At 43.5% G+C, this 13,030-nt stretch overlaps 1 protein-coding gene across 1 annotated transcript in view; it reads left to right on the top strand.

The window, feature by feature from the left end:
* The first annotated feature begins 7,269 nt into the window (after window positions 1–7,269).
* The window catches only part of COL21A1 (collagen type XXI alpha 1 chain), a 194,316-nt gene continuing 188,555 nt past the window's right edge, over window positions 7,270–13,030 (top strand). The window contains exon 1 of the mRNA XM_045294892.1: window positions 7,270–7,367. The gene's annotated coding sequence lies outside the window, so the exon portion shown is untranslated. The remainder of the gene's footprint in view (window positions 7,368–13,030) is intronic.

A 13,030-nucleotide genomic window follows, 5' to 3' on the forward strand; every position in this document is an offset into this window, starting at 1 on the left:
CCAGTCTTGCAAGATCGAATTCGAGTCATGGTAGTGGGAGCGGGGAGGAAACCTTTAGGAACTAGAGGAAGGTTGTATTTCTCATCATTGTTACATCGCATCCTGACTGGCTAATCTCCTCCCCGAGACCCCTCTGCAAGGAGATCTCCAGTGGCCTACTAATGGGCCATTGTGTTGTTTTAGAGGCATTGTGTTGTTTTAGAGGAGCCCAGCACCATTTTTCAGAGATTCTAACAGCATTGGGTTCTCTCTTTGGATGACTCATAGGAATGCTTCTTCAAACTTCCTGCCTTGAATTGCACCATAGGGTTGGGCTACCACTTTAGCTTCCTACGGTTTCATTCTTTCAGTAGCCAATCAGTATTCTGTTATTTGGAGGGAAAGTTGGATGGTCCTCTCAGGGGACGCTGGTTGGGTGGTTGTGGACCTGCGAGGATGGTGCTGCCCTGGATGATATAACGGGAAGCTGTAGTGGTGTGGCCCATGCAGTTTGGGGCGCTTCTGAGGGTGTACCTGGGTACCTGCTGCAACAGGAGTTCCACAGAGGGCAGGTGGGATTGTCTTCTTTGATATAGAGCACCACAGATGGTGGGCAGAATTGCCCTAGTCAGCTAGATCACCGAGTAAGTCGGTGGACAATCCCGCCTCAAGGTGAAGTGCTGCCGAGTGTTGGCAGAGCTGCTTTAGACTGTGTGAGACACTACGGCAGGTGGGAACAGTTCCTTCAGCCACATGGTACCTTGAGTGGCACACAGGGTTTCCCTCAGTCATGTGGGCACTGTGGAAGGCAAGCAGAGTTTCTCTCAGCCAAGTGGAGCTCCCCAAAGGAGAGAGGGGGAGTTCCTGCAGCCGCTTACAGGGCCTTGGAGGGTAGGCGTGAGTTGCCCTGGGGTGGGAGGTGGGATTTCCCCAGGCACATGTTACCACAGAGAGTAGGTGGGCGGGATTTCCCCCAGCTGCACTTTACCTGTAAACTTCCTCAGCTGGGTGGAGGGCGGCATAATTGCCCTAGGCAAAGGGGAGTGGCCTGGACTCCAGCAGTGGTGTGTGAAAGGAAAGAGAAGAGAATCAAAACAACAAAAACTGAGCCCACTGGGACTGTGGGCCAAAGGAGAGAAGAGAGAGAGACAAAAGTCAAGATCCAGCTGAGCCCTGATTGCCTGACCGTGGGCTGGAGAGGGTTAAACCTTGCCCAGAGGCAGCAGCAAGCTGTGGCTGTGTTGAAGTAAAGCTCTTGGGCTGGCAAAAGGAGCCCGGCTCTCAAGGAGACTGTGGTTGGGCTAAGGTTAAGCCTTAGCTAGCCTCCACAATGGTATGTCCAAAGCCCACAGCTCCTCAAAACCTAGTGGATCTGTGTCTACTTATCTTTATGATGCTCCTCCGGTGACCCAGGAGCGTGGAATTTCCCTCTCAGTTGCTCTCCTGTGCTAATTTCTGCAGAGTCCTTCTGGTATGTGTTACTGGGTCACCATCTTGCCGGAAGTCTTTTTCAAATCTTATATTTCTTTTATTAAATAGGACAGTAAATATCCTTTCCTTTTTGCTACTATCTCAAGTGGATTTTCTTGTTAAAATTATTTTCAGAGTGCTTATTTCTAATATGTAGAAATGAAATTTGTTTCTGTACATTGATCTGATATCCTTCAATCTTGGTGAAATTGTTTATTTGTTTTAGTAGGATTTTATGTGTGCATATGCTTTAAGATATTTGAGATGCAATATTGTCATCTATAAATAGATATTCATTTATAATCTAAATTATTTTTAAAGAATTAACTAACTAATATTTTTTGTCTGGATAAAATCCGCAGAATGGTGTTGAATAGAAGTGATGAGAACAAGCGTCTTTATTTTGTTCCAAATCTTAGTGGGAAAGTTTCTGGTCTTTGACCATTATGCATCGTGTTAGTTGTAGGCTTTTTTGTTGATATCTTTTATCAGGTTCAGGAAGTTTCCTTTTCTTCCTATTTTCTTTCTTCTTCTCATGAAAGCATATTGATTTTGTCAAACTCTGAATTAATGTTTGATTCAATAATTTGGAGAAGATGTGTGTACACCAGGGGCTGGGAATCTGGGAATGGCATGTAGACTTCTTACTACCACAGTCAGTATAGGTAATAGGCCTCTTTAAGATGAAGAAAACTCTGGACTGACTGAGAGGAGGGCTGATGGACCGATGACTAAATGCTTAGTAGGGTATGCATATTTTATTGATTATGCAAAAGCATTTGTGTAGATCATAGCAAATTATGGATATCTCTGAAGAATGAGTATTCCAGAATGCTTAATGTGCTCATGTGGAATCTGTATATATAATAAGAGGCTGCCATTTGAAAAGAACAAGTGTGCACTGCATGTTTTAAAATCAGGAAAGGTATGTGCCACGAATGTTATTATTTCACCACCTTATTGACTCCGTATGAACAAAAAATTCCCAAAGTTGGACAATATGAAGAACATGGCATCTGAATTAGAAGATTCATTAGCAACCTGCAATTTTCAAATCAGACAACCTTGCTTGCTGAAAGGGAAGAGAACTTGAAGCCCTTACTGATAAACATCTAAGACCATAGCCTTCAGTATAGAGTACAGCTCAATGGAAAGAAAACAAAAATCGTCATAACTGAAGCAGTAAAACAACCTCATGATAAATCAAGAAGAGTTTGAAATTGTTAAGGATTTCATTTTACCTGCATCCACAGTCAACACCCAGAAGCAGCAATAAAGAAATCAAATGACATTTTGCACCAGGAAAATTTGCTGCAAACAAACCCTGTAAAAAGTGTGGTAGAGCAAAGATGTAATTTTGAGATCTAAAGTATACCTGACCTGAAACCAAACAGAAACCAGACCCACTACCACTGTGTCAATTTCAAATAATACTGACCATCTACAGGCTCTCCACACAGGAGCGCCCAGTTTCAACTTTCTATCAAAGGGTCCATCTGAATGGACAAGTCTTGCTGTTAGTGTTCAATGCCCAATGCATGGTGCCACCAAGGCTCCTTCCACCCCATTTAAGGTCCTGGCATTTTGAATTGCATCATATGCAGGCAAAAGCTGGGCATTGAATAAGGAAGACCGAAGATGAATTGATGCCTTTGAAATATTGATGGTGGGTGAAAAAATATTGAATATATCATATATTTCTGGAAGAAAAGGCAAATCTGTCTTGTAAGAAGCACAGTCAAAATGGTCCTGAGAAGAAAAGATGCTGAGGCTTTATCTTGTGTGCTTTGGACATGTTATCAGGAAGAAATGGTTCTGGAAGAAAGGCATCATTCTTGGTACAGTAGCAGGATGGAGAGAAAGACGAATACCTTCTATGAAATGTATGGAGGTAGGAGAGCAGTAGGGTTATGCTGATAATCTAATATGTCAGAGAGGCTTTCCTCAAATAGATATACAAAAAGGAATGGATAAAATTTCTGGGGATAGACTGATTCCCTGAATGTCAAACATAGATCCAGCTGAAGAACCCTAGCTATCAATAAAGGTATGGAGATGGCTTGTCATTGTTAGGTGCCTTCGAATTGGTTTCAATTCATGGAGACCTTATGAAGTACTTCTGGGTCCTGCTCCATTCTCATGATCCTTGGTATACTTGAGCTCATTGTTGCAACCACTGAGTCAATCTATCTCATTGATGTTCTTCCTCTCTTTTGCTGCCCTTCTATTTTTACCAAGCATGATATCTTTCTCCAGGGATTGGTCTCTCCTGATAACATGCCAAAAATAGGTGACACGAAGTCTTGTTATCCTTGCTTCCAAGGAGCATTCTGGTTGTACTTCATTCAAAACAGAGTTGTTTTTTCTTCTTACAGTCCATGTGTGTTAATCATAGACTAGAGAAACAAATTCATAGACACTCATATGTGTATAAGAAAAAGCTTTATATACAAGAGCAGTAGAATATTGAGAAAACATCCCAGCCCAGTCCAGATCAAGTCCATAAGTCTGATACAGTCCAGATGAAGTACATAAGTCTGCAACAGTCCAGATCAAGTCCATAAGCCCCATATTAACCAATATGTCTGATACCAATCTATAAAGTCCTCTTCAGACTCAGGAAACATGCAATGATGCTGAATGCAGGAAGATCATAGGCCAGTGGGTGCAAAGTCTTGTGGACCCAGTGGTGGTAGAAGCATCTCAGTGCTGGCAGGGGTCTCCATGTGCTTCCTCCAGTTCTCAAGACATGGGGTCTATTAGCAAAATGCCATTTATCTTGTCAGTAGAGCATCTCTCAGGGAGTGAGTAGAGAAAGAGAGTGTCTTCTACCACCAGGGAAGAATACAGGAATTCCCAGAATCCTCAGGGGAAGGCCATGCCCACACAGAAGCCTCATTGGCTATACAATGATTGACAGGCTATTATCCACCCCTTCACTCATAACCTCTCAAATTGACAAGCGAATATATAACTATCACACCATGGTACTTTAATATTCTTCCCCAGCACCATAATTTCAATGCATCAATTTATCTTTGGCCTACCTTATTCACTGTCCAGATGTGACATGCATGTGAGGCAATGAAAATACCATGGCTAAGGCCAGGCCACTTGGGTCCTTAGTGACTTCTTGGCTCTTCTGCATTATAAAGAGATTTGTTCTGCAGAGTTGCTCAATGCAACACATCATTTGCTTTCTTGACTGCGATTTCCACGAACATTGTGGATTTCAGTAAAATGTAAATCCTAACAACCTCAATCTCTTCCCTGGTTATCATGATGTTGTCTACTGGATTTTTTTCCCCCTTTATTTTGATTTGTAATTCATCCTGAAATTGCTAAAAGGGTTGAAGTGAAGTTTTTGAGAGAAGAGAAGAAAGCCAAGGTTAGCGTGTTGGGTTAAGTTCTCTAGAGAAGCAAACCCAGTGACGATTTATGTGTTTGTACATCGCAAGAGATTTTCACCCATAAATGCCTTACTTACTTGTAGAAGTAGGTAAGTCCAGTCTAGTTTAAGTTAGCCTTCTCCTGACTCATGGAAGCTGAGGAAGCAGCAGAGATGGCAAGGGGCACAGACTGGTGGATGGAGAGGTGAATGAACATGAAGGTGGCTGAATGAATCCACCATTGGTAGTCTGCTGATGGCTCCTGGGATAGACAGGTGAAGCAAGGGGAACCAGAGGAGCTAGATGCAAGATCCAGCTCCATCAGCAGGTGAAGGGTCAAAGAGGATCCACTCTGTTCCATCTCTTTCTTATGCCAAAGGCCACACTCCAAAGGAGGTGTCATCAGGCTGTGACCTGCCTGATAGGCTGGGCTCTTTCCTACCCTTACCAAGAAGTATCTAGTTAACATACTTCCTAACCCCCACCGGTGGGGATGGGAATCTTATGTTGGACAGATGAAAAGGAGCCCATATCAGAGACTGAGAAGTAGGAGAAAAATCACCAGGAAAATGAGGTTTTCAGGAAGGACAGGGAAGGGACAGACTGGGTTAAAAACTGCTGTAAGACGAAGAGAGGAAAAATTTGATATGTCGTCTTTGCAGCCGTTCTTCACAAGCAGGGTGCATGATACTAACCTGGAGAGTGTCTGACACATGAGGAGAGCCCACCATCAGCATCCTGAATTAGACTTAGGAAAAGTATCTCTGGTCTAGTACATATCGAAACGTGTTCGTAACGTGTTTGGGGCTGTTCAGGCAGTGGTATGAGCACCAGCATATAATGAAGTAGGGTAGGGGAGTCTGGAGGAAGTTTAATTTAGTGATGGCGAGTTCATAGAAGATTTATCTAAAAGGAGTTAGAATCGCCATGAAAGTTGATCCCAAAGGAGTTAAAAAGATGTGGAGCACAAAGCAAAAGTGGAGGAATCCTGTTTTCATTTTGATTTATGCAAAAAGATGAGTGCATATTGAGTTTTGGAAGGAGAGGTTTTCCTCTGCGAAGTAGAATGGGCAGCTGCTGAGACATTGGGGTGTATTCCTTTAATTAACCAGAGGATTACCAGGCAATATTTGGCCATGTTGGAAGATTACTACTACATTTTCATGGATATGACCCATGAGTAAACATATTACACTGAGAAAACCAAAGACTCTAACCTGGATACATGCATGCATGAATGAATGGGGAAATGATCATCCCCCAAATGTACTGATATGCGACCAGAATTCAGTGAGAATCATTTTCTGAATTCCCAAAGGCATTTCTTTGTGAGAGGCCTCCCTTCAGTGATTCCTGTATGCATCCATTCAGTAGACATTCACTGAGCATCTACTATATTTCAGGAACTGTTCTCTTTGCAGAGGACAAAGCAGAGCCGCTACTCTCCATTTATCTAGAGAGGGATAGAAAGCAAAACTCCGGAGAGTGGTAAAATTGGGTGGATAAGAGATGGGAACGGTTGAATGTCTCATTTGGACAGACTGTCCAGGAAGGACCTTTGAGAAGTGACATCAGCAGAGATTTGAGTAAAGCGAAACAGGCAACGGAACAAATCTGGTGGGGGGGCGGGGGGGAAAGAGAGAGAGAGGAGAAACCACAAGTGAGATAAGGACACACTGGTCTGATCAAGAATGGGAAACAAGGCCTGAGTGACAAGACAGCAAAGAGGGGTGGGAGGCGAGAGGCAGTCAGAGCAGGAGAGAAGCCGGGGCACTGAATGCTAACACCGCATGGAGAAAGGCTTGGCAGGGCAGAGTACTGAGCAGGCAGACCCTCATCCTAGACTTTCAGTCCACACCAGTAACTGCCTACTGACTGAAAGTGAGCTCTCCTCAGGTCTTCTGTGGCTGTTCCTTAGGACTTCATGACATTAGGTCAGAGGAAGGTCCCCTGTTGCGAGTGTCCCAGAAGACTGACCACACTTTCAGAAGTGGCTGTTTCTCACAGGCAACAGGGCGCAGCCCCAGCTGGATCTGTGTTTGGTCCCAGGATGCTGCCCAGACGTCCCCCTCCTGGCTCGCCTGACTTTCCAAGTCAATTGCTTTCATCTTTACTCTTGCGCTTAATCCCTCCTTTCGCTCCTGTCCTCCAGACTCCTTTATCCGTCCTCACGCCCATTTCAAATCCCCAGCCGTGCACTGGTTGGCCGAGGCAGGACTTGCACAGAGCCGGTTTCTAGCAGGGCTGCACTTGCACTTTGCACTTCCCGATTCAGATCCAAAACCCACCCTCTGGCCTCCGTCCCAGCAAAGGGGGCGGGTGGGGAGCTCGAACCTTATCTCCTAGGCTCCGCCTCCGGGGGCCCAGAGAGCGTTGCGGAGCTGCAGCGGGGAGCAGTGTGGCAGGCAGCAAACCCATCAGAGCCCGGTTTTGCCCGGCGAGGGGCTGATCACTCTCTGGACACCCCAGTACCCCCACAGATCTCGCAGCTGCTTGGGGGCGGCAACCGTGACCTGGACATCCTGCTAGGTAAGGTGACTGCCCTGTCCCCTCGCCTTTGCAGTGTGACATCTGAGGAGCTTCAATGCTGGTCCCCAGGGATTGCATAGTGACAGTTTGGATTTCCTGAGGTGCAGTTTTCTTTTCAGGCTGAAGCGGTGGGTGAAGTGAGGGGCAAACTGTGCCCCGACTGGTGGCAGGGATGCCAGGGTTTTGTCCTGCAAAACTCCTTGGGATTATTCAATCTCAGGAGGTGATCTGGGCACCGATTTCTGTTTTAGTATTTGGTCTCTGAAAAACTAACTAATGTGGGGCGGTGACTCCCCTAAGGATGAGTGCCCTTTATCTTCTTGACAGGGTCTCCAGTGTCCCCACGTGGCGCGTGGGGGAGCGTCACGCCGAGATGCAGGGCGGTGGGTCTGGGAGCCAGTGGGGTGTACTAGATTGCTGCTTTGTGAAATCAGTGGGGGAGCTTACAAAAAAACTGTGCTTAAGCAATGCCCCAGAACAATTAAATCCGAATCTGGGGTGGGACTTAGGCACCAACTTTACACACACACACACACACACACACACACACACGGAACGCGCGCCATCTCTCAGGTGATTCCAAGGTGCAATCGAATTTGGAGTCCTGTGCATTAGAACAGCGATTCTCAAAGTGCAGTGGGTGCCTGCTAGCATCTTCTGCAGGCTTGTGGATTCCTTAACAATGCAAAGCTAGGACCCCAGTTCCAAGCTTTGTGGTTCTCATGTTAGGTGCCACTCGCAGATTCCTGCTCATCCAGACCCCATGTGATAAAGTAGAGGTGCTCCCTAGGGTTTTCTGTGCTGTGATCTTTACGGGAGCAGATTGCCAGCTCTGTGGCCACAGACACACTGGGTAGGAAGCAGCAGTCAGTGGTTTGAGAGGCACTCAGGCAATGTTGGTGCTTTCTCTAAGTCTGAGACTATTGAATGAGATCTAGTTAAGGTAAGGGCTGAAAGACCCCCAAACCCCACTGCCCTCTAGATTCTGAGTGGCAGTGACTATAAGAGAGAGAAGAACTGCTCCATAGGGTTTCTGAGACTTTCTATCTTTAGGGGAACAAAGAGTGGCTGGTGGGTTTGAACCAAGAACCTTGTGGTTAGCAACACAACCCAGAGCGTCACCTGTCAATTCCTCTCTATAGAGGGAAGAGGCAGCTGACCACTTCTCAGAAAGTTTGTTACCGTACTCATCTGTAGGGATTTGCCCCTATTTAAAAATAAAACCTGTGGACTTTGGAAGCTTCTATAAAGAGCAGAGACCTAACCAATGTCTAGAGTACTTTCTTTTTTTTTTAATTTAATTTTTATTTTTTAAATCATTTTATTGGTGGCTTAGAGTACTTTTCATATGCAATTGGCATCTTCTAGGAAAGATTAGAATTTTCTTTCTTTTTTTGAAAGAGTTGGAATGAAAGCAGAGGCAGGACTGCTCATATAAATCTTCTAGCTGTAGTAACATGAATCTTTGGCAACAGATGAGATGACCTTGATCATTTCTGCCAGTTTGTGAAGATTACAGGACTCATATACAACACAACCCCCCCCCCCCCCAACCCTTTCTAAAGTAATTGGGCCTTTCAGGGCTTCCTGCCAGTTTTTCAGAGTGAGCAGGAATTCACCATTGCAGCTCTTTGCATTATCTGGAGTCTCTCTCTCTCTTTTAAATAGAGATCTAAGATTTCTAAATTTTTGGCTTAAAAAAAAAAATCCCAGCTGCTCCTAAGTCATCAGTACAGAAATAGAATGACTTAGCAAATGGTCTTAAACGGATTATACAATCTGACTGTGGATAAAAAATCCAGAATTGGCATGACTCCAATCTGCACATTTGTGCTGTGACTGTACGGTGCTAACTTTCTGTACAGAGAACATTTATTTTCCAAACTGTTGTTTCCTGGAAAAGGGGGAGGTACAAAGAGGTATTTAAAGAATTGTGCCAAAAACCAGGTAGGGTTAGGAACAACTTCAGGCTGAAGCAGACTTGGGCTTCTACTTGCTCTGTGTTCTCGGGTAGTCACATAACTTCTCTCCACCTCACTCCTTATCTGTCAAATGGGGACTATAGTCGAACAACAACTCAGGAGCAGCTGCGAGGATTACCCAGTACGTAAGGCAAGCACACCTTTGCTACCACTTATTTGCAAATCTGTCGTGAACAATTTCACAGTTTTCACCACATCAAGGATTCTGCTGTTAGGTAGGGCAGGCATTTTTGTCTAGCTCCTGCCCCCGCAGAACCTTCTTAGAGAATCAAAGCCTGTTTTCAAATTTGTAATTCCTGACAGGGACAGAGTACTCAGTTGGCAAGGCAAAATCAGGTTTATTTGTGTTTACTAATTTGTGTTCACTGCAGAACTCCTAAATAAGCATTACCTGGTTTACTGTGTAATCTGTCCCTGCTCATTAGTCAAACACCGTTGTGAACATTTACTAAAATCATGCTTCTGAAGTGTCTAAGGCTCCCCTGCCATGCCTCTGACCACGTGTTATGACTTTATGTCTGTAGAGTAAAACAGGGCACAGAGCTTTGCAAGATTGTGACATTTCAGAATAGAGCCATCAGGCCTGTCCTGTGAATTGCATCTGGGTAGCTTCAAACTGCCAACCTTTCAGTTTGTACTTGAGCTCTTAACCTCTTTTATTACCGAGGCACTCTTAAAGTATCTAACTAGATTAATTTGCTAGCCCAAAATGCACAAACATACACATATACAAATTAAATGAACAAAAACCTAATCCCCAAACACTGCAAAATGAAAAATGTGTGGATTCATAGCCAGATTTTGTGTTTACATGACAACCATACCCTTAGAAGTCATAGGTTTCCATTTTTACTAGTATGTGAGCATTTGGTCATCCTTAAATTGCCTTCTAATACTAATGATGTTTGAGTTTTAGATCTCAATTAAATTGTGTCTTGAGTTTGGGCTGCTAACCACAATGCTGGTAGTACTACCAGCTAATCTCTAGAGCAGTGGTTCTCAACCTGTGGGTCCCGACCCCTTTGGGGGTCCAATGATCCTTTCACAGGGGTCACCTGATTCATAGCATTAGCAAAATGACAGTTATGAAGTATCAACGGAAATGATTTTGTGGTTGGGGGTGGGGTCACTACCACATGAGGAACTGTATTAAAGGGTCACAGCATTAGGAATGTTGAGAACCACTGGTCTAGAGAAAGGGAGACTTTTGGCTTCCATAAAGAGTTACAGTCTCAGAAACTCTCAGGGGCCGCTCTTCCATGTTGTTTAGAGTCACCCTGAATCAACATTGACTCGATGGCAGTGAATTGTTTTTCTTAAATATTTTGGAAATTCCTAAAAAAAATTAGTACATTAGCTTCAAATCACAGGCTGGTCTTTACCGAGTAGTTGTCTGTGTTGAAGGATTCCATCTTCCATGGAAGTCTATCATGGACAAGTGTTCATAGTTAGATATTTCTCCAGAACACCATTTCGTATGATAGAAAACTCAAACGATGAGAGAATGTCAACAACTGCATGTTGTGGCCTCAGGGGGCTCTTTTTGGAAGTATTCTCTGGTATTTCTCAGGTCCTTGAGAGAAAGAATAAAATGAAAACTTACCCAGTTATATAAAAATGTGTTCCAGGCAATCTAAGATAAAACAAAATAAGGAAAGAGCGAAGGCAAGCCTACCCTGGCAAAAGGTCGGTGAGCTAATTCAAGAAGTTCTCTTTCTTACGTTAGGAGCCCCGGTCAACACAATGGTTGGAAGTGCTGCAATACTAACAGAACCCAGTCAGCAGTTTGAAGTCATTATCTGATCCCAGGGAGAAAGACAGAGCCATCGATTCCCGATGGAATTACACCCTTGAAAACCACACTGAGTGGGTTCTCCTCTGTCCCTCCAGGGCTTCCCAGCGTGTCAGAATCAGATGAGGGGCAATGACTGCTTTGGTTTCTTTTTTTACTGCAGTTATTTCAAAGTGCTCCAGACCATACACGAAAAAGCAATTCCTTTCACATGATTTGATTGGAACTGATCTGGACAATTCTCTTAGGACCAAATAGTTCTAGGAAAAAATAGTTATAGTATTAATTCCAAAAAAAGAGATGCCAAATAATTAAATAATTCTGTACTTTGAAATTAGTCTTGGATCTTCTTAATGTTGGTATCAATTGAATATTAAATTTTTAAAGTAGAATTCTTTTTTGTGACTCATCTTGCATCTTTAAATATCCAGGCTATTTCTCCTATAAGCATGTAGTAATTCCACTTAGAAAGTCAGGTCTCCATAAGGATTCTTTTAACACTATCATTTAAGGTTATTAAATTGAGTATCATTAGAAGTTAACATAATGCATTAAATGGCATTACAATTTAGTATTTAAATCGTAGCGCTCCCTCTTTGTCTCACTATGGAAGGAGGAGTAGCCTTGGGGATGAAAAAGCCCATCAGGGGCACATCTCCTGCTGGGAAATGAAGGCACTTGCAACTCAAAATACAACCCCCAGCCATCAAATTAAGTGTTCTGGATAATGTAAGTGAAGCACTCAGGCTGTCTGTGAGGTTGCCATTCAAAGTGACAGGATGTGGCAGCTTTGCTGGTGGTGAGTAGTCAATAGGAAAGATCAATGTTGTGTGCCACAAAGTGACTTTAGAATCCTCTCCTTCCAGTGTGAAGGCCCAGAGGAGAGATCATCAGAGAGAAGTTAGCTCAATAGCACTTTGTTTTCATAACTTGTTCTATTTAGAAAGCTTTGTTGATGTTACCTGGCATTCATTTAGGTACATTTAGGTAGAGATGGTTCTACCATTAAGGCTACATGAACAGGAAATGGAAATGTTTTCTTATTATTGGATTATATTTTCAGCGTGCAATAGTAATAAATCAAAAGACCAACCTCACTGCCATTGCGTCGATGCCGATGCATATAGGACACGTTAGACCCTATAGGACACATTGGAACTGCCCTGGTTGTTGTCTTCTGAGAGACTCTAACTGTTTAAGGAGTAGAACACCCCGTCTTTCTCCCTCAAAGGCTGGTGGTTTCGAGCTACAGTCCTGAGAATCACAGGCCAATGTGTAACCACTACACTGCCGGGCTCTGCAATATTTTAGCCTAATTCATTCTTGCCTTTTGTGAAAGGCAAAGATAAATGATAATTTTTGCCAGGCAGCCTAGCTTTCCCAACTTTCTGGATAGATTCATAGGAAAGGAGTCATGCTCTGCCACCTGACTGTTAGCCTTGAACCTTGATTCCACAATTCCCTAGCGGTGCAAACTTGGGCAAATTACTTAACCTCTTCTTGTTTCTGTTTCTGAGTCTGTAAAATAAGGGTGATGGTACATTCTTCAGCGTGGTTGATGTGAAACTTAAATGAGTTAATATATGTAAGGTTTTGAGAATAGTTGATGCGTAGTTAAATGCATAATGAAAAAAAAATTGCTATTATTTTCTACTGGTTATCAAAGAATGGTCTAAGCTAGAGCCCTTTCTATTTTCAACTACAACGCTGGGATCTTGTTATTCTGTTCATTCTTTTTTTTCTTTTTTAACATTTTATTAGGGGCTCATACAACTGTTATCCCAATCCATACACACACCAATTGTGTAAAGCGCATTTGTACATCATTTCTCAAAACATTTTCTCTCCACTTAAACCCCCGACATTAGGTCCTCATTTTTCCCCTCCCT

This window comes from Echinops telfairi, unplaced genomic scaffold, assembly GCF_000313985.2.
Source record: "Echinops telfairi isolate 266 unplaced genomic scaffold, ASM31398v2 ScPeMD7_3533;HRSCAF=4204_1, whole genome shotgun sequence".
NCBI classification, from domain to species: Eukaryota; Metazoa; Chordata; class Mammalia; order Afrosoricida; family Tenrecidae; genus Echinops; species Echinops telfairi.